Source organism: Oryctolagus cuniculus, chromosome X (genome assembly GCF_051225735.1).
Source record: "Oryctolagus cuniculus isolate XC-2025 breed Fujian yellow rabbit chromosome X, ASM5122573v1, whole genome shotgun sequence".
Lineage (NCBI taxonomy): Eukaryota > Metazoa > Chordata > Mammalia > Lagomorpha > Leporidae > Oryctolagus > Oryctolagus cuniculus.
In genome coordinates this window covers 3,068,695-3,089,832 of record NC_142888.1, presented here as the reverse complement: position 1 = coordinate 3,089,832, position 21,138 = coordinate 3,068,695, and the positions used below count along the sequence as shown (strand labels likewise).

The window sequence follows — 21,138 nt, the reverse complement described above, 5'->3', positions numbered from 1 at the left end:
GTGAAGAGACAACCAACAGAATGGGGGAAAATATTTGCAAACTATGCAACTGATAAAGGGTTAACATCCAGAATATATAAAGAGCTCAAGAAATTCAACAACAACAAAACCAATGATCCAGTGAAGAAATGGGCACAAGACTTAAACAGGCATTTTTCAAGAGAGGAAATTCAAATGCCTACAGACACTTAGGAAAATGCTCAGGATCACTAGCCATAAGGGAAATGCAAATCAAAACCACAATGAGGTTTCTCCTCACACAGTTAGAATGGCTTGCATACAGAAATCATCAAACGACAAATGCTGGCAAGGATGTCTGGAAAAAGGTACGCTGATACACTGCTGGTGGGAATGTAAACTGGTGCAACCATTGTGGAAGACAGTATGGAGATACCACAGAAATATGGACATAGACCTACCATATGACTCAGCCATTCCACTCTTGGTAATTTATCCAAACCAAAAGAAATCAGTATATGAAAGAGTTATCTGTACCCCCATGATGTTCAGTGCAGCACAAGTCACAGTAGCAAAGATATGAAACCAACCCAGATGTCCATCAACTGTTGACTGGATAAAGAAACTATGGTATACACTATGGAGTACTACTCAGGTGTAAAACTAAATGAAATCCTATCTTTCTCAACAAGATGGTCGCAACTGGAATCCATTATACTTAGTGAAATAAGCCAATCCCAAAAAGACAGATATCATATGTTTCCCCTGATCCAATGTAACTAATAGAATACCTGAAATGTAATGTATTGCACTGAAATATACATCGTGAGATTTGATGATTGTTTATAGCCCTTGTCTGTTCCATAGAGGAACAGTATTTTGTTTAGTTTTGTACTGTTTTCTTTTTCTTCATACTATTTGTTGCGCTCCATTACTTAAAGTAGGGTTAACTCTATGATCGTTAAGTATACTGAAAATAGATCATGGTAAAGGTTGAGAGTGGGAATTCTAGAGGGAAGGGGAGGAGGGTTGGAGGGTGTGTGTATGGGGGGGATATCCCACTATGTTCCTATGTTCCTAAATCTGTATATATGAAATATATGAAACTTGCATAACTTAAATAAGTTTTTTTTAAAAAAGAAAGGCAAAGAAACATAATGACTTAGATATCCCATCTGCTGATTCACTCCCCAGGTGCCCACAGAAGCCGGATCTGGGCCAGGTTGAAGCCAGGAACCTGGAACTCAATCTAGGTTTTTCCTTTGGGTGACAGGATTCAACTACTTGAGCCATCACTTGCTGTCTTCCAACATGCACGTTAATAGGAAGTTTGGTCAGAACCAGAGGAACTAGAACTCCAACCAGGCACTCCAATATGAGATGTAAACTCAATATGAGATGTAAACTCAAACCATGATTGAACATCTGCCAAAAACCCACACTTGATATTTTGTCTAACCATCCTCAGAATTACTCCAGTAAATCTTTGATATCAACAAAATTTTGAAAATTCAATGGCTTATTTTACATTCACCCTTTCACATAGAGTATTATTTTTTCTTTTCTTTTTTTTTTTTATTTGACAGGTAGAGTTAGACAGTGAGAGAGAGAGACAGAAAGAAAGGTCTTCCTTCCATTGATTTACTCCCCAAATGGCCACTACAGCCGGCGCTGCACCGTTCCAAAGCCAGGAGCCAGGTGCTTCTTCCTGGTCTCCCATGCGGGTGCAGGGCCCAAGCACTTGGGCCATCCTCCACTGCCTTCCCGGACCACAGCAGAGAGCTGGCCTGGAAGAGGAGCAGCCGGGACAGAATCCGGTGCCCATATGGGATGTCGGCGCCGCAGGAGGAGGATTAACCAAGTGAGCCACGGCGCCGGCCCATAGAGTATTATTTTCAATAAACCTGCTTTCAATAATAAAATTAATATGTCAGAAATACTAAAAACAATAAAAAATTTAAAAATTTGACAGCAGGGGATTGTGGGGAGAGGAAAGGAAAGAGAGCATTTCCATCTGCTGGTTCACTCCCCAAATGCTAGGAACATAATCCAAGTTTTTCTCTTTTGTTTTTTTCAAGGAGTATTTTTGAGGTACCAAAAATGTCAGGTATAATTTCTCTATTGTGTTGTTGGAAATGAATTCTTCCTCCTCGGGGATCCTGTGCTCTGAAATATCTATGGCACTGGCCAATTTTGAATTGCAGAAATTTATCTATGTATATAATTTCCTGATAAATTAAAAGCTCCCAGAGGACAACAGTCACATTGGTAAAACTTTTTAGACCCTATCTTGGCTCCTAGTGCAAAATACTGTCAGTTTTGTTGGCTGAGTATAGGATGGAACTCCTAGATCTCAGACATTGGAATGTCATTGTCACTGATTCACTCTGTCAACAGGTTACTAAGACTGCCTATTATGTGCAGTCCAAGAGCAGTTGTAAAAAACAATCTTGAGAAGTCTTAAATCTGATAGCAAACATAAAGCACATCTACACAGACAAGGTCCAAGACAAGAAAAGCAGTAAATAAGCAAATGGAAGGCAGTGGTGGGGAAGCCCCAAAGAAATCAAATGACAAAAGAAGGCCTCAGAGCTCAGAGCAGAAAGGAGGTTTTCCAATTCCCATCTAGTGCTCTGTAATGATATGATGCTCCCTCTATTTCGTACTTCTTCCCCCACACAATTGTGAATTTAAGCCCCAGGAACTTGGCCTTGAGGCTTAAAATTTCCAAAATCAGTAATTGTCTGTCTACATGTGTCTACATCATCATAGAAAGAGCTAATGGCTATCAACTGGAAAGCTGTAAGAGTTGAAGAAGATAACATAAATGAGAACACATCCAGCATACGGCATGAATTCCATGTGACTAAGATGTAGATGTATTTGAAGATAAGGGCAGGGGAGAAATCCCAGATCTGTTTTCTCCGCATGTCCTCCAGTGTAGGCACACAGTGTTCTGTGGCTCATGCTGGAAAATAAAATAACACACTTCTCAGCCAGAAAGGTGGTTCTGCCAGGTCTCCTCTATGTCTGGGTGAATTTATTTTTCTATAAACTTCATGGTCCTTTGCAAAGAATGACTACAAGTGCTACAGATGTTGCAGGCTCCTATGAGCAGATGTTCATGACTATAAAAATCCTAGGAAAATTATACCTCAGCCTTTTAAGTCAATGAGCTAAAACCTAACTTAACATTCTGGGCTCAATTCTTATTTTCTCCCACTACAGCAGGCTGTGAATTAGTAGCAACGAGACAATAGCACTTCCTGGGGAGTAGCCCTTGGTCACTGGAATCACAGATAAGCCCAACCTCTTAGCCACTACGATTATCTTTCTTCAGGGCTTAACTGACAAAGCAAACCCTCTGCTACCAGAAGAGAAATATATTCAGGGATTCTGCGGTGGCAAAGAAAGCACCATCTCTCCTACCTCTCTGCCCACAGCAACTTCCAACCCCTTCACTGCCATTATCACTCATGCCAGGGGCAACAGAATCAGAGCACCAAAAGAGAGTTTTAGAATTAACCCCATCCTGTGCTCGAACCCAGTATAATTAAAAGTGTATGTATATAATCATAATGGCTTAAAGGAATTTTAGAAAAAGAACTAGGTGCCAGAACGTGCTTGATTCTCCTTCCTTTCCTTATTTTACTAAACACAAGAAATATCTTTTTTTCAAACAGACCTCAGACATACTTTTGTGGGTAGGGATTGAGTTACTTGCATAAAGCTATACACAGTGTCTCTAAGAACTAGGATGGGGCATAACTTTCCTAAGACCATGAGAAACAAGTATACAGGCTGTTCCCTTTCTTTCCCTCTATCCAACCTCTCCTCTTTTATTTTATTTTTTTTGCCATCCTTACTTTCCAAGTTAAGAAGTAGATGAGTAATAAATGACAACCTCTCTGGCATGATATGCTTCAATATTAGGCCAAGGCGTGGCAAACATCACACTGCAAGCAACTTCCAAAAAGCAGAGCTTGTTCAAAAGTACACTCTGCTCCACACTCAGACAACTACACAGGGTGCAGACTGGTTCACAACCAGTTTCCTTCCAGATGGAATATAAAGAGAGTGGCAATCCTTAAACAGAACTGGAAAGAAAACCACATGAAAATATTGGACCTACCTCAAAGGGCCAAGAGGAAAACAAGATTCCCAGGGAATCGGGTGCTGGGAACAATTTCTAACCAGCAAACAAATAAGCTCTTTATTGCTGAGCCCATCCCGGGCAATGTAGCCAGACTCTATGCTAGTTTTGTTGATGGTAGTGGGCAAAGGTCCAGCTTCCCTAAGTTTATCCAAAGTAATTTGTCCATCACTCACTTAAATGTGCAATGACTTTTGAAAATTATTGTGAATATTGTGTGTGTGTGTGTGTTTTGTATGTTGGTGGGGGGAATGTTGCGGAAAATGGAGAAGGTTAGAAATAATCCCTGAAGAAAATGGGAGAAAGAAAGCTAAGTACATAAAAGATAGTAAATTATATAAAACAGCACAGGATTGATGCAATAAAGGTTAGCCAATTTTGCTGATCATTTCCAAGACAAACCTTTTGGTTTCACTGATATTAAGCTTTTCTATTTGCTATTTCATTAATTTCCACTCTAATCTTTGTATGTCCTTCCTTCTACTCATGTTGGGTTTATAAACGTTCACTTTTGTTTTCCCAAGTTTCTTAAAGTGGAAGTTTAAGTTACTGGCCAGAGTTTTTTTTTTTTTTCTTTTTAACATAGACATTTACACTATAAATTTCTCTAAGTACTGCTTTAGTAGAATTCCATAACCTTTGTCTATTTCCCCTTTAATTCTGTAAGTTTTGCTTTATCGAATTTGGGAATCTGTTAGGTGAACATGTTTATTATTACCCTGACTGACACCTTTGTCATGAAATGTGTTACCTTGTGTGTATAACTTTGTAGTTTCTTTCTTGGAGTCTATTTTGTCTAGTATTAGTATAGACACTAGATTTTTTTTCTTGGGCACTCTTTACATATTTTTTCTATCCTTTTACCTTTTAAGACCTATTTGTGTCTGACTCTAAAGTATGTTTTTTTGTGGAGAATATATCATTGGATTGCAGTGTAACTACTGCGATATTGTAACTACTAACGCATATTCTACACCTAGCATTTGCTATTTCTTTTCTTCATGTCTTCTGTCATTTTTTGTTGCTCTATTGTTCCATTGCTATCTTCTTTTGTGTCAAACTGATACATTTTGTGTACCATCTTAATAATCTTTTTCTTTCTTTTACTATATAGTTTTATTCACTTTATCAGTGACAGTTTTGGGTGTTATAATTAACACCACAATTCACAAAAATCTGGTTTGGATGACTACTAAGTTGAATTCAATAATATATGTAAATTTTGCCAACACTTAGCTCCATTCTCTTTCACATTCTTTGTGCTGTTACTGTCATACAAATTACAGCTTTATACATTATATGTTCATCAGCACGGATTTGAAATTATGATTTACACAGTTGTCTTTTAAGTCACAAAGGAGAAAAGTAAGATTTACAAACAAAACTATATTCATATTGTCTTTTAGCTTTACCTAAGTTTGCTGATGCTTTTTATTTCATCATGTGGATTTAACTTATCCAGTGTGCTTTCACTTCAATGCTTAGCATTTCTTGAAGGACAAGTCTACTAACGACAAATTCTGGTTTTGTTTATTTGAGAATGTCTTGATTTTTCCTTCATTTTTGTAGAATAGTTTTGCTGAATATAGGTTCTGGGGTTCATAGTCCTTTTTTAGCACTTTAAATACATCACCTCACTATGTTCTGGCTTCAGTGATTTCTGAGGAGAAATCAGCCTAGTGTTACTGAAGATAGTTTGTATAAGGGTACTTCAAAAATGGAATTAAAAGCAGTTTTGGTGAAAAAACTTAAATTCATGAATAGTTTTTTCATAATGTGCTTATCTGTGAACTTGTTGAGGAGCCCCTCATATGCATGCATTTTACTGTTTTTGCACAAACATTATCTTTTAATTATATTCTTCTATGACCTTTTGGAAGTATCCTAATATGTGATGAGTCGCTTTTCTGCCTTCAAGATTCTCTATTTTTCTATATATCTGGCTTTCAATATTTGTATTATGAGGTGTCCTCCTAATGTCTGAGTTTTTCCTCCATGGATTTTATTGAGCTTCTTTGGATACATAGGTCATTGTTTATCATACACTTTTGGGAGGTTTAAGTTATTATTTTTGCTTTTTATCTCAATTCTCTCTTTCTATGACCATCATTATTTTCATACTGCTATGGTAAATGGTTTCCCACAGGTCTTTGAGGTTCTGTTCACTTTTTGGCAATTTTAGTATACTAAAAATGAATAAACCCAGTTCACCTATCTTCAAGTCCACTGATTCTGTGTTCAGCCTGTTCAAATCTATTTTGCCCTCTAGTACTTTTCTATCCTGATTTTTTTTTATATAATTTCCAGCCCTTTATTGTTATTCTCTATTAGATGAGACATTATTCTCATGCTTCCCTTAGTTTTTAAGATATGGTTTCCTAGCCAAGACACTCTGGAAAAAAAAAAAAAGAAGACCTAAATGAAAGATCTCTGCGAGTGATCCCAGTGGAAAGAATGGGGCCATCAAAGAAGGAGGTACCTTTCTCTGAAGGGAGGAGAGAACTTCCACTTTGACTATGACCCTGTCGGAATAAGATAGAAGTCGGCGAACTCAGAAGGCTTCCATAGCCTTGGCAACTCATGACTAGAGCACAGGGAGATTACTGATGCCATAAACAAGAGTGTCAAATTGTTAAGTCAACAACAGGAGTCACTGTGTACTTACTCCTCATATGGGATCTGTCCTTAATGTGTTGTCCAATGTGAAGTAATGCTATAACTAGTACTGAAACAGCATTTTACACTTTGTGTTTCTGTGTGGGTGCAAACTGATGAAATCTTTACTTAATATATACTGAATTGATATTTTGTATATAAAGATAATTGAAAGTGAATCTTGATGTGAATGGAATGGGAGAGGGAGCGGGAGATGGGAGGGAAGTTATGGGGAGGAAAGCCATTGCAATCCATAAACTGTACTTTGGAAATTTGTATTTACTAAATAAAAGTTAAACAAAAGATATGGTTTCCTTTAGCTGTTTATTTAAAATAGCTGATTTAAGTTATTTGTCTACTAAACCCAACATCTGAACTTCCTCTGGAATAGTTTTTATTTATTTTTAATTCCTTAGAAGGAGTCTTCAAAAATTTCATGAAAAATACATATTATAAAAAATGTATTAATGAATTTCAATATTTCTATACCAAAACAAACTTATCTTTTAATTACGTTTTTCCACAAACTTTTGAAGTACCTTTATGTAGATGGGCCATCATTTAGCATTTCTTTGAATATAATACTTTGTTGCAAAATGGCTATGAGAAACAGTATGGAGATTCCTCAAAAAACTAACAATGGGGGCCAGCCCTATGGCATAGAAGTAAAGCTGCTGCCTGCAGCGCCAGCATCCCATATGGGCACCATATGGCTGCTCCACTTCTGATCCAGCTCCCTGCTAATGGCCTGGGAAAGCAGTAGAAGATGACCCAAGTGCTTGGGTTCCTGCATCCACATAGAAGAACCAGAAGAATTCCTAGCTCCTGCCTTCAGATCGGCCCAGCTCTGGCCTTTGCTGCCATTGGAGTGAACCAGCAGATGGAAGACTGACCCTCCCTCCCTCCCTGTCTCTGCATAACTCTGTTTTTCAAATAAATAAATAAATCTTTAAAAAAAAAACCCTAACAATGGATCTATCACATGACTCAGCCATCCCACTTCTGGGCATATATCCAAAGGAAGTGAATTCAGCACCTGAAAGAGATACCTGCACTCCTATCTTTATAGCAGCCCAATTCACAAAAGTAAAGACATGGAATCAACCTAGAGGTCCATCAACTGATGACTGGATAAAGAAAATGTGGTATATATACATAACAGAATAGTACTCAGCCATAAAAAATACTGATATTTTAAACAAAATGGAAGCAACCAGAGATTATTATGCTAAGTAAAATAAGACAGGCACAGAATAAATAAATATCATGTGTTTTCTCTTATTTGTGAAACTTAATATATTTTTTAAAAAAGGAAAAAAAGCTACCTATGAATGTTTCATTCCCTAGTTTTTCCATTTTTTTGGTTTGTTATGCATTCCAATTTTTACCTCTGCCTCAGGGAGCCATGATATGAAACAACTGCTGCTGATTGCCTTTGACAAATGCCCTTGAGGAAAATGATGCTCACACCAGATGAGCTCCTGAGTCAGGTCTGATAAAGACAAGCTTTGTGAGCGGGACTTTCCAGGGTACTGTAAAATAGGTCAGATAATGACAGTTGTTTTGGAATGGGGATTTGAGAGCTCCCAGTCTCTTCTGATCCACTGAGTGCATGTTAGGGCAACTGGTTATCGCTGCAATTGCAGGCGTTTAGTTTTCAAGACTACTACAGATATCAGGAGAGAATGATGGGAATAGGAAAAAAAAAAAACTCAATATTTTCACTGAGATCCGGGCATTAAAAAAATGCTCCCAGTTGCTGCAAGATTTTGGTTAATTTCAAGAGTTTTGAAAAAGTTATTTGGGGCCTGCACCGCGGCTCACTAGGCTAATCCTCCACCTTGCGGCGCCAGCACACCGGGTTCTAGTCCCGGTCAGGGCGCCGGATTCTGTGCCGGTTGCCCCTCTTCCAGGCCAGCTCTCTGCTGTGGCCCAGGAAGGCAGTGGAGGATGGCCCAAGTCCTTGGGCCCTGCACCTCATGGGAGACCAGGATAAGTACCTGGCTCCTGCCATCGGATCAGCGCGGTGCGCTGGCCACGGCGGCCATTGGAGGGTGAACCAACGGCAAAGGAAGACCTTTCTCTCTGTCTCTCTCTCTCACTGTCCACTCTGCCTGTCAAAAAAAAGTTATTTGGGATCATATTTTCCAGTGTTGTTGTTGCTTTATGGGTGAGGATTTTCAGAGATCCTTGCTCCAACATTCTTTTTTTTATAATTTTTTTTTAAAGATTCATTTATTTTACTTGAAAGTCAGAGTTACACAATGAGAGAAGGAGAGGCAGAGAGAGAGAGAGAGAGAGAGAGAGAGAGAGAGAGACACTTCCATCTGCTGGTTCACTTCCAAATGGCAGCAATGGCCGGAGTTGCAGTGATCCAAAGCCAGGAGCCAGGAGCTTCCTCCGGGTCTCCCACGCAGGTGCAGGGGCCCAAGGACTTGGCCATCTGCCACTGCTTTCCCAGTCAACAGCAGAGAGCTCGATTGGAAGTGGAGCAGCCGGGTCTCACCCAGTGCCCATATGGGATGCTGGCACTGCAGGTGGTGGCTTTACCCGCTACGCCACAGCACCGGCCCCAACTCCAACATTCTTAATGACATTTCCCCCACAAAGTTCACTTTCATAAAGATTTATTTATTTAAAAGCCAGAGTTACAGAGAGAGGAGGAGAGAGAGATCTTCTGTTGGTTCACTCCCCAGATGGCCACAATCGTCAGAGCTGGGCCAGGCCAAAGCCAGGAGCTTCTTCCAGGTCTCTCATATGGGTGGCAGGGGCCCAAGCACTTGGGCCATCATATGCTGCTTTTCTGAAGTGCATTAGCAGGGAGCTGGGTTGGAAGTGGAGCAGCTGGGACACGAACCAGAGCCCATATGGGATGACAGCATTGCAGGCAGCAGCCTTATCTGCTATACCAAAATGATCGCCCCCCAAAAGTTCACTTGTAAAGTGTGCCTACAGAGTTGGGCAGGAGTGAAATGTATCAGCTAAAGGTACAGAAGTAAAGAGAGCTATTTCTTCTTTTCAGTCGGTACTCATTATGTGTCCAGTTATCTACCTCTGTCTTTTATCCAGGCTCTCTGTCCTGTGACATGCAATTCTTCTATCTAGCAGTGGGGTATATTTTTCCCTGATTCACTAATGATGTTTCTTGGCCATGACTTTCCTTGGCCAAGTGAAATGCAGACAAAAGTGAATATGCTAGTTCTGTGCTTAGACCTTAAAGCAGATAATATTTCAATTCACCACTTTTATGCTTCTGCCATTGCCATGAGAACCTGTCCAGCTAGCCTGCTGACCAAAGAAAGAAGAAAGACATAGGGAGCCCATATGGTCCCAATCTTCATCTTTCAGTCAAATTCAGCCAAGATTGGTACATATTATGCAAATGCCAGACAACCCATAGTTGTATAAGAACAAATTATTTATTTTTTTTATTTGACAGAGTTAGACAGTTAGAGAGAGAGCGAGAGAGAGAGAAAGGTCTTCCTTCCATTGGTTCACCCCCTAAATGGCCGCTATGGCCGGCACTCTGAGCCGATCCAAAGCCAGGAGCCAGGTGCTTCCTCCCAGCCTCCCATGCGGGTGCAGGCGCCCAAGCACTTGGGCCATTCTCCACTGCCTTCCAGGGCCACAGAAGAGAGCTGGACTGGAATAGGAGCAGCCGGGACTAGAACCTGGCACCCATATGGGATGCCGGCGCCGCAAGCAGAGGATTAACCTAGTGAGCCACGGCACTGGCCCCAGACAAATCATTTAAGCCACTGAGTTTTGTAATGGCTTTTTATGTGGCATTATTTTGACAACAGTTGACTGAGATAACGCATGCTGCTTTGATTATCCTAAGAGTTTGAACTCAAATGCATCTATCAGTTATTTGTGTCATCACTATTTCCTTTCTCTTCTTTTAAACAAATGAATAGTTTATTCCTCCTTCCCTAAGATAAGGAGCCATTTTTAGACTACTGCCAGCTATCAAATGAGTATCTAGTAAAAAAAGCAATTAACTGGGGCTGGCGCTGTGGGGTAGTGGGTAAAGCCGCGGCCTGCAGTGCCGGCATCCCATATGGGAGCCTGTTCAAGACCCAGCTGCTCCACTTCCGAGCCAGTTCTCTGCTATGGCTTGGGAAAGCAGGACAAGATGGCCCAAGTCCTTGGGCCCCTGCACCCACATGGGAAGATCCGGAGGAAGCTCCTGGCTCCTGGCTTCGGATCAGTGCAGTGCCGGCCGTTGTGGCCATCTGGGGAGTGAACCAGCAGATGGAAGACCTCTCTCTCTCTCTGCCTCTCCTTCTTTCTCAGTGTAACTCTGACTTTCAAATAAATAAAATAAATCTTTTTTTAAAAAGAGCAATTAACTACATTAGATCAACCATGCTCAAGCCAGGGAAGCATCCAGCAAATCATTCTCCAGATATAAGAAATTCAAGGTCAAAAGACCAGATCTTTTTGTTTTTTCAAAAGATAAATGATCAATTCCTCTCTTTCTGAGCAAACAGTTAAGGATTTTCCTCTAGAAAGGTAGGTATTTCCTTCAGCACCATTTGGGATCACACCTGTCCAACTGTAGAAAATCATTTGTATGGAAAAGATATTTTTGCTTACATTCTTTTGGTCAAAATTTGCTCAATTGTCTATTGGTCCTTGGTCCTAAAACATGGGGAACTAGAAGGAAGGCACATGGGAGAATGGGTGTGAAGGTACTTGGTAAAATTTATGTTTTTAAAAGTGTTGGTAGTTTTCTCTTCATTACCATCTCTTGCTCAAATTTTTAGTCTTTAATAGGCAAATGCTAACTTATTGATGATGTTAATTATGCATGATGATCCTTTATTGATGATTATTCTAATGTTAAAGATTAAAGCAGTATAAAAATTGGTTAATGCTTTTCTGAATATAGGTAAGAGTATGTGAATAAATTAGTGTGTGAAAGTTGAAGCCCCAGAGGTTCACTGTTTGATGCCTCTGTCCTTTATCTGAAGACATGCATTATTTACATAACTCCCTTTAAGAGGAGCTTACACATCTAAAAGTGGTGCTAGCTTTCTAAGTGAAAGAGAATCATATTTCCTTGAGAACCAAAGAGTAAACCAAGCATAATTGTTGGCATGGGGATTAGCTATATAAGGTAGTTCCACAATTATTTATTGTAATAGCCACTGTGCTTTGATTATCACAACTCCCATTACACTCTTCTTAATAACAGAACCTCAAATTTATTCAATAGTCAAGCTTAAAGATTATATTACATTTTCCCATTCTTTCTTGCAATTCAATGTGGCCAATGACTAAATATTGGCCAATGAAATATAAAAGGACTACATAAGGTATCTTCAATAAAATCATGTAAAATGCATATTATGAAAAAACTATGCACAAATTTCAAAATATTTCTGCACCAAAATAAACTTTCTTTTGTAAAACTTTTATTTGTTTGTTTCTATTTGTACTTGAAAGGCTGAGAGAGAGAGAGTTCTTCCATCTACTGGTTCACTCTCCAAATGCTCACAAATAGCCAGGGCTGGGCCAAGCCAAAGCTGGGACACTGAAACTCAGTCTGGGTCTGCCACATGAGTGGCAGCAGGGACCACAGAATTTGAGCCACCATCTCCTGCATCACAGTGTGTGCATTAGTAGGAAGCTGGACAGAAAGCAGAGGATCCAGGACTCAAACCACAAACTTCTGTTTTATTTTAAAAAATGGTAGTTCTCTTGATTGTCTTTTTTCCTACTGCTTGAATATGGATATGATGACTATATCCAAGCCACCATAAGTAAGAGAAAGGAAGCCAAATGCTAAGGGTTACAAAACAGAATTATTCTCATCAGGCTTCCTCTGAAAACATGAAGTTACTGGGTGATGGATATTTGGATTATTTTTGGTATTTCTAATTATAAAAAAAGCTGCTTTAACTATTGGCACACAAATCCTTGCAAGGACATTGTTGATTTTTTTTGAATTGGATTGATAGGAGATATGATGAATGTATGTTTAATTTTATATAAATCTTTCAAAATTGTTTTACCCACTAACAATGTATCAGAGTTGCAATTGCTTCACATCCTTGTCTTGATAGAGTTAGAATTTTTTATTTTGACCATTATAGTAGGCATGTAGTGATATTTCTTTGTGGTTTCAATTTGCATTTCCCTAGTTACTAATAAAGTTGAACATCTTTTCATGTGTTTATATGTTATCCATATATCTTCTTTTGTGAAATATATGTTCAAATCCAGCTCTCTGCTGTGGCCTGGGAAAGCAGTAAATGATGGCCCAAGCCCTTGGGCCCCTGCACTCAATGTGGGAGACCCGGAAGAAGCTCCTGGCTCCTGGCTTTGGATCAGCGCAGCTCCGGTCATTGTGGCCATCTGGGGATCTCTCTCTCTGCGCCTCTGCCTCTCTGTAACTCTGCCTTTCAAATAAATAAATAAATCTTAAGAAAAATGTGTGTTCTACACTGTTTCCCAAAGTTCCATAACTGGACTATGCTCCCCAATTGCTCACAGAGCTAACTTGTTTGATTAGTTACTTTTTTTTTTTTTTTTTTTTTGACAGGCAGAGTGGACAGTGAGAGAGAGAGAGACAGAGAGAAAGGTCTTCCTTTTGCCGTTGGTTCACCCTCCAATGGCCGCCGCGGCCGGCGCACCGCGCTGATCCGATGGCAGGAGCCAGGAGCCAGGTGCTTTTCCTGGTCTCCCATGGGGTGCAGGGCCCAAGCACCTGGGCCATCCTCCACTGCACTCCCTGGCCACAGCAGAGGGCTGGCCTGGAAGAGGGGCAACCGGGACAGAATCCGGCGCCCCGACCGGGACTAGAACCCGGTGTGCCGGCGCCGCTAGGCGGAGGATTAGCCTAGTGAGCCGCGGCGCCGGCCGATTAGTTACTTCTTGTTGGCTGCCGTCCTATCCTTGTCTCACTTCCTTACTCGCATTTCTTTTACTTCCAAATAAACCACTTGCACTGGAATGCTTGTCTCAAGACTATTTTCCAGGGACTAATACAAATGCACAGTGGGCACCTTTGGTAAATGTACATCACTTAGAAAAAATGCTAAGGAACTTACTTCACTCAGATAGAAAAACTACCAAGAATTTCAAGAATTTAATTAGTTGTTTCTCTTGTCCATATATATATATATTCCTTAAAATTACTGTCTAAAACCAGTAGAATTAAAAATATGGAATCATATATATGCAATGAGCTTGGAGTTGATACACTTCAACATTTTAGATGGGTAACTCAGGCAATCGCAGCCATGATTCCATTTATTCCCTGCCTAACAACATATATTTATCTATTTGTCACAGTTCAGCAACTCTTCACCCCTGAGGTTCTTGTTTTTGCCACCTCTTGTTTGTTTGTTTTCATATTTGAGATAAATGGAGAGGGCAAGTTCATTGCACAAAGCTGCAGTTTTATAAGGCAATTACTTATCCTAATGAGAGGGGGTGCTGAGCTCAAGACAAACATAATGTGTTGACAATGAACAATTTGCGTCACACATTAACACAGCAATTGAAAGCCATAGAAATCTAGATATTGGAAAGGAAATGGTGCTGGAAGTAGCAGCAGGCTGACATGATTACTTATCGCTTCTGTAAAGAGTGTTGCTAAGTGTGATAGATTGCAGAAATTGTCCCAATTCTTTACTTTTCCCTGAATTCACACCCTTATTTGCAAAATGCTTTTGGGTTCAGCCAATTTCATTTATTTTAGGACAACAGAATATTGAACACAACATAACCAGAGGCTTGAACAGAGCTTCTTCCATAATTGGACTGACTCACTGTTGCCCTCTGCCATCTCCATGAGAACATGCTCAGAACGGCCTGTTGGAGGATGAGAGGATGTGGAGCAGAACCAAGTTCACCCACAGTCATTTTAGCCATGGCTGTCTCAGACCAGCCTACAGGCAGTCAACTGCCAGATAAATGAGTGAGACCAGCAAGACCAGAGGTATTGCCCACTGGGTTCAGCTTATATCATTAACCTATAGACGTGTTAATTAAATTTACACTTGATATTTTAAGCTACTGAGTTTTTTTTTTTGTTTTTTTGTTTTTTGTTTTTTTTTTTTTTTTTTTGACAGGCAGAGTGGACAGTGAGAGAGAGAGACAGAGAGAAAGGTCTTCCTTTGCCGTTGGTTCACCCTCCAATGGCCGCCGTGGCCAGCGCGCTGCAGCCGGCGCAGCGCGCTGCAGCCGGCGCACCGCGCTGATCCGATGGCAGGAGCCAGGAGCCAGGTGCTTTTCCTGGTCTCCCATGGGGTGCAGGGCCCAAGCACCTGGGCCATCCTCCACTGCACTCCCTGGCCACAGCAGAGAGCTGGCCTGGAAGAGGGGCAACCGGGACAGAATCCGGCGCCCCAACCGGGACTAGAACCCGGTATGCCGGCGCCGCTAGGCGGAGGATTAGCCTAGTGAGCCACGGCGCCGGCCCTTAAGCTACTGAGTTTTTCAGTGGTTTGTTATATATCATTTTGATAGAGATAGATAATTAAATACAATCAAGCTGGACATTAAGGGAGTATAGCCTTTCTAGAGGCAATAAGGTCAAAAATCCATAGGAAAATGGGGAAATTCAGCTATTCACACGAGTATCTAAAATTACAGAGATGAGTGATGTATTCTAAAACACCACAATCAGAAGTTGCAAACTATTGGCCCACTATGCATATCCAGGCTAGAGATGTACTCTTATGCAATAGAGAAAGGACAAGCACAATTTCTTGTCTTCTTTAAGTCAGAAAGTATGAGTCCATATTACAGAGCTCACCTCTATTCATTTAAGCTGTTTTTCTAAATACATACTGAAAGTAAAATCTAAAGTTAAGCCCTAGGGTCAGGAATATTTGACTGCATAGTACCCAGGGTTCAGTTAGAGAAACAGAACCACTAGAAATGATGTAGAGTAGGAATTTTTTATTGGGATTTGACCTTAAGCAATTATGGGACCTGATAAAGCAGCCTTAGTTTGGTTAATTCTTATGTGTCTGGTGTGAAGCAGCAGAGAGCAGGGGCGACTCGCACCTGTGAAGAACCAGCTGGAACTTCCGTTGGCCTGTCCCCACCATCAAGCCTCAAACTGTGAGTCCTTGGGTGACTGGCAGGCGATTTTGGTGATCTTGCCATAAAGCCACAATCACACCCGACCTAGAATTGAGAGAGGTTGAAGAAAGAAATCCTGTAAGAAATGAGACTGCAAGCCTGGCTGCTGGTTCACCAGTAAGATGCACCAGCAAGCCACAAAACCGTGCATCGGCACAGGGCCTTACCTTTCTGATCTTTTGAGAGCAAACTGGCTACTGTCTCTCCCACCTTCCAGATCACCTACAAAATTCTCATGTGCCCAACCCCAACTAGAAACACAGAGGGAAGAGAACACTGGGAAATGTAGTACCTGCTTAGGCAAGTTGACATATTGCAAAGCCAGCTTAACACCTAATTGAACACATAAAACCTTTAGTGGAAATCAGAAAGCCAGCTACTTTTATACTAAGTTTTAAATTTCTGGATGGAAACTGGAGAGAGAATGAGCTATCTAGTTCCTTTTGTGTCTCAGGGAGATACTGACTACAAGTGAGTCGAACTGGTTTAAATATGGGGGCACGTATTGTCTCACATAGTAAGACGTTCAAAGGTGGTGCACTTTCAGAGTAGGCTAATTAATGGTTCATGGAATCCATCTAGGATCCACGCTCTCTCTAGCTGTTTTTGTTTGTTGCTGGCCATCCTTAGCATGTTAGGTTTGTCCTCGCACTTATCTCCTCCTGGTCTCAAGGTAGCTGAAGCAGTTCCAACTATCATATCCCCACACAGAACAGCCAAAACTATTTCTGAAGTATGAGGAAACCTTTCCCAGAAGTCTCCCTGACAGACCTCTCTTGACATTCCAATGGCTGAACCTGCTCACATGTGCATTCTAAACCAATTATTTGGCAAAGGCAATGGAGATACAAAAATGTAGCTTCCTAGGCTATGTTCTCCACACTTTTCTCTGGTTTTGGCTATTTGCTTTATGACATATGTTTCAAAGTGAAACTGCTAGTTCAAAAGACATGAAGAATAATTTTTATTTTTTAATGTTGCCCTAACTGGTCCTATAATTGACATTGCTTCTTCTCCCTGAGTCTATGGAGTATTTATATATGGGGCCAACCAGTGGATGAATGGTTTAAGCTTCCTTGAATCACATGGTTACCTAAACCAAATTACCTGAACCAAACTGCATTTCTGTAAGCAAGGAACAACAAGAGAGGTTGGTGGGAAGTCACTTTTTGGGTCTATTAATTTACTCAGCATTTACTTTGCACCTGCAACCATATTAAGACATCAGATGTGGAAGCTCCACAAACAACATGTATGGAAGGGGGAAGAATTTCTCTTTGGCTCAGAGTAACTAAAATGTAATCATCTTCTGAGTTCTCAAGGTAAGCTTTAAAAGAGATATATGAATGGCCAACAAGTACACAAGAAGGTGTTCAACATAATTAGTTGAAATTAGAGAAATGCAAATCAAAACCACAATGAGGCACCATGTTCCACTGACTAGGATTTTCCAAAAACATAGAAAACAATAAGTCTTGGTGAAGATGTATAGGAATTAGAATCCTTGTGCACAGCTGGCAGGAATGTAAAATCTTGCAGCTTCTATGGAAAACAGTTTGGCAGTTTTGCAAAAAATCAAACATAATCATCACAACCCGGCAATTCCACTCCCAGGTAATTAATCAAGAAAAATAAAAACATTTGTCTGTACAAAAGCTTGTATACAAATATTCATGTCAGCATATTCATGATGGCAAAAAAGTAGAAACAAGTCAAATGGCCATCACTGAAGACTTGATAAACAAATCGTGGTATGTCTGTACAATGGAATGTCACAAAGAAGTACTGATACATGATATAAAGTGGATGAACCTTGAAATACTATGTCAAAGCAAAGGAAAGCTAATACAAAAGGTTACAAATTGTCTTATCCTCTTTATATGAAATATCCAGAAAAGGCAAATCCATAGAGACAGGAAGCATATTAGCAGTCACTAAGGACTTGGGGAGGGAATGCTCAACGGGCACAGGGTTTTCTTTTAGCACAATGGAATGTTTTGTAACTAACTAGGCAGAGGCAGTAATTGCACAGCACTGTGAATATACTTAACACTTAATGTACATAATGTTCACTTTAAACTGGTTAATTTTACATAATGTGATGTTCACTGTAGTAAAAAAATCTTTAAAAACAGATATGAGGGAACATATATTTTCCCATCTTTAAATAGCACTGTAAGAATAAAACGGGGGGCAGTTGCTGTGGCACAGTGGGTTAAGACACCACCTCAGTGCCAGCATCCCACTTTGGAGTTGGTTTGAGTCCCAGCTACTCCACTTCCAATCCAGCTTCCTGCCAATGTCTTGGGAAGGTAATGGAAGATGGTCAAAGTGCTTGGGCCCCTGCACTCACTTGAGAAACCCAGATGAAGCTCCTGGCTCTTGGTTTCCGCCTGGTCCAGCCTCAACCACTGCAGCCATTTAGAGAGTGAACCAGCAGATGGAAGACTTTTCTCTCTCTGCCTCTGCCTATCCATCTAACTCTTTCAAATAATAAATATTTTTTTTTAAATAAAATGGCTGGGACTTCTACAGCTATATTGTGATCAGGATGAAAAAAATCTGAGAAATAACAAGCAACCTTCTAGGATGGCAAATCAAAAAGTTGCATGTAACCTGGGTTTTAGATGAGTTGTGAAGCCATTTCATTAAATCCACCACAAACCATGCTTCCTTAGGACATTTTGTGAGATGAGAAATTCCCTTATCAAGAAGTCGTAGGGATGGAATATTTTGCCAAATGTTTTATTTTGCCTCTTTTATTTTTATTTGTACCATGTAGGCTGCTAGAGTTCTGGAAATATTCCTGAATGATCCCAGGTATTACCATAATCATATACCAAATGAAGAAGCTTCTGCACACCAAAGTAAAAATAACAAAGTAAAGAGGTAACCAATAGAATGGAAGAAAATATTTGCAAACTATGCATCTGATAAAGGATTAATATACAGAATATATATAAGAAGCTCAAGAGGTTCAACAACAAAACAAAGAAATGAGCAAAGACTATGATTAGACATTTTTCAAAAGAAGAAATACAAATGGCCAACAGACACATGAAAAAATGCTCAGGATCACTAGCCATTGGGAAAATGCAAATAAATACCATAGCTTTTGAAAACATCCTAACTTACCTGAATAAAGCAGACATGGACCACTGCTGGTGTTATAAAATCCAAGCCCTGTGGACCTAAGCATTTGTGGGACTTAACCATTCTAGACTTTCTGGAAATGCAATCCACAACAGTACAGAACACAGCTGCATTCTGTCCATTTCTTACCTGCAGTAGATACTTATGCTTACTTTAGTGCCTCCTTAGCCATGAACATTTGAGATTCTATAATCAAGGAAACTGACCTTCAACATAATGGATTGGTCTCTTTTTGGTCCCAATGTCACTTCAGTTCATTTTACTGTGTCTCTATATGCTATTGGGAGCCTCTTCCCATTCCTACCACTGCATACAGGTACATGTGAACACACCTGTGCATAGACATACATGTCTCACACCATGTTCCAAGAGAAATATGTTTTATCTCGGAAATAATCCAGAAATCCCAATACCACAAATTCCTCAATTTACTTCTACTTCAGTCTTCCTTACCCCACCTTCCAAGAAAACCACTTTGATAGTAGTGGAAAAGAGCTACAAAGGCAGTCTGTCACTTCCTGCCCAAACACATAGGGAGCTACAAAGGCAGCAGGAAACCTCTGGCATTCTTAAGCCATCTTTGTAGGGATCCTACATGAGCAGCCACACTAGCCATTCAGCAGGAGCCAAGGCAGGGTCTCTTTTTTTATTCTCCAAGACATTGCACAGAAAGAGCTCAATCAATGTCTGATGATTTAAGGTTGGTATCAGGTGTAACGACTCCCAAATGTGACTTAGGTAATGCTATACAGCTGAAAAAATGCTTCCACATGTATCATATGATTTAACTGAGACTATAGTTCCACAAGGTTGGTCTTCTCTTGACCCACATTTCATGACAGAGAGCCAAGGAGAATAATAAATTATTTTCACAAAATTATAGCCTGAATGTGGTATGCAGAGATCTGGCCCTAGCCTCTTCACTCCAAATCTCTTTCTCTTTGTTATCTGTATGTATAGCTGGGGCCAGGTGCCAACATTCAGCCCTCAGGGTCCTCCTTCCTCTAGAGGACTTGCAAGTCTCCAGGAACTTCCTCCCCATCTCTCTCTCTCTCTCTCTCTCTCTCTCTCTCTCTCTCTCTTTCTCTCTCTCTCTCTCTCTCTCTCTCTCTCTCTCTCTCTCTCTCTCTCTCATATGCTCTTTCCTAACGTCATTGTTACCTCATCTATATGCAACTGTACTAAGAAAGGTTGCTTTCAGGATCAGGCCCAGAAGGATTAATGTAGACAAAACAACAATTACCCCTAAAAACCCACCATAATACCCATCATACCTTTATGATGGCTTTTCATTTTCTAAAAGACAGACTTTCAAAAACACCATGAATGCTCAGAGAAGTCAGAAAGGGCCTTTTATCTTTTGGCCTTTCCCCCATTTCCCCACTCCAACCCCATCAAATTCCTGGTGGAGGCAATAAGAATGGAAATTGAATAGGCATTTGTATTAGTTTCCTATAGCCACCATAACAAATAACCAAAATCTTAGTTACTTAAGCAAACAATTCTATACATCAAAAACCTGAGTACAGATTTTTACAAGACTATAGTGTGGCTCAACTGAGTCCTCTACTTACAGCTTTCCGAAAACATCATCAAGGCATTGGCAAGGCTCCGATCCTTTCTGGAGGCACTGGGGATGAAACCTCTTCCAAGAACATTCAAGTTGTTGGCAGCATTCTATTCCTTGCGGACCGATGGTCCCTCTTTCCTTCTGCTTGTCAGCTAGGAGTCTCTCTTGGTTTCTAATGGCTACCTCACATTCTCCATCACATTGCCTCCTCCATCTGCAAGTCCTTCTTCTGCTTCAAAAATTGCTCAGACTTCCTCCTCTGTTGCAGCTCTTTTGCTTTTAAGGGATCATGTGATTGCAATGGGCCTCCTAGATAATCCAGGATAGTCTCCATTTTAAAGTCATTAATTAGCAAACTTAATTGCATCTGCCAAGTCTCCTTTGCCAGGTAGCATAATATAACTATAGGAGCAACACTAGAGGGCAGAGAGCATGAAGGCTAAAATGCTGCTTACTAAAGCCTGCCTCCTGGTGGCCCCCATGATTCTCATCCATTTCACTTGCAAAATATATTCACCCATTCCTAAAATCCTCAAAGATCTAACCC

At 40.4% G+C, this 21,138-nt stretch overlaps 1 long non-coding RNA gene across 1 annotated transcript in view; it reads right to left on the bottom strand.

Annotated features, from left to right (window-relative positions):
• Positions 1–20,934, bottom strand: part of LOC149119529 (uncharacterized) — a 34,159-nt gene extending 13,225 nt beyond the window's left edge. Inside the window, exons 1-2 of the long non-coding RNA XR_016228544.1 lie at positions 20,596–20,934; positions 15,791–15,913 (exon numbers count right to left, since the gene is read on the bottom strand). This is a non-coding gene — a long non-coding RNA (uncharacterized LOC149119529). The remainder of the gene's footprint in view (positions 1–15,790; positions 15,914–20,595) is intronic.
• Between the last annotated feature and the right edge of the window lie 204 nt (positions 20,935–21,138).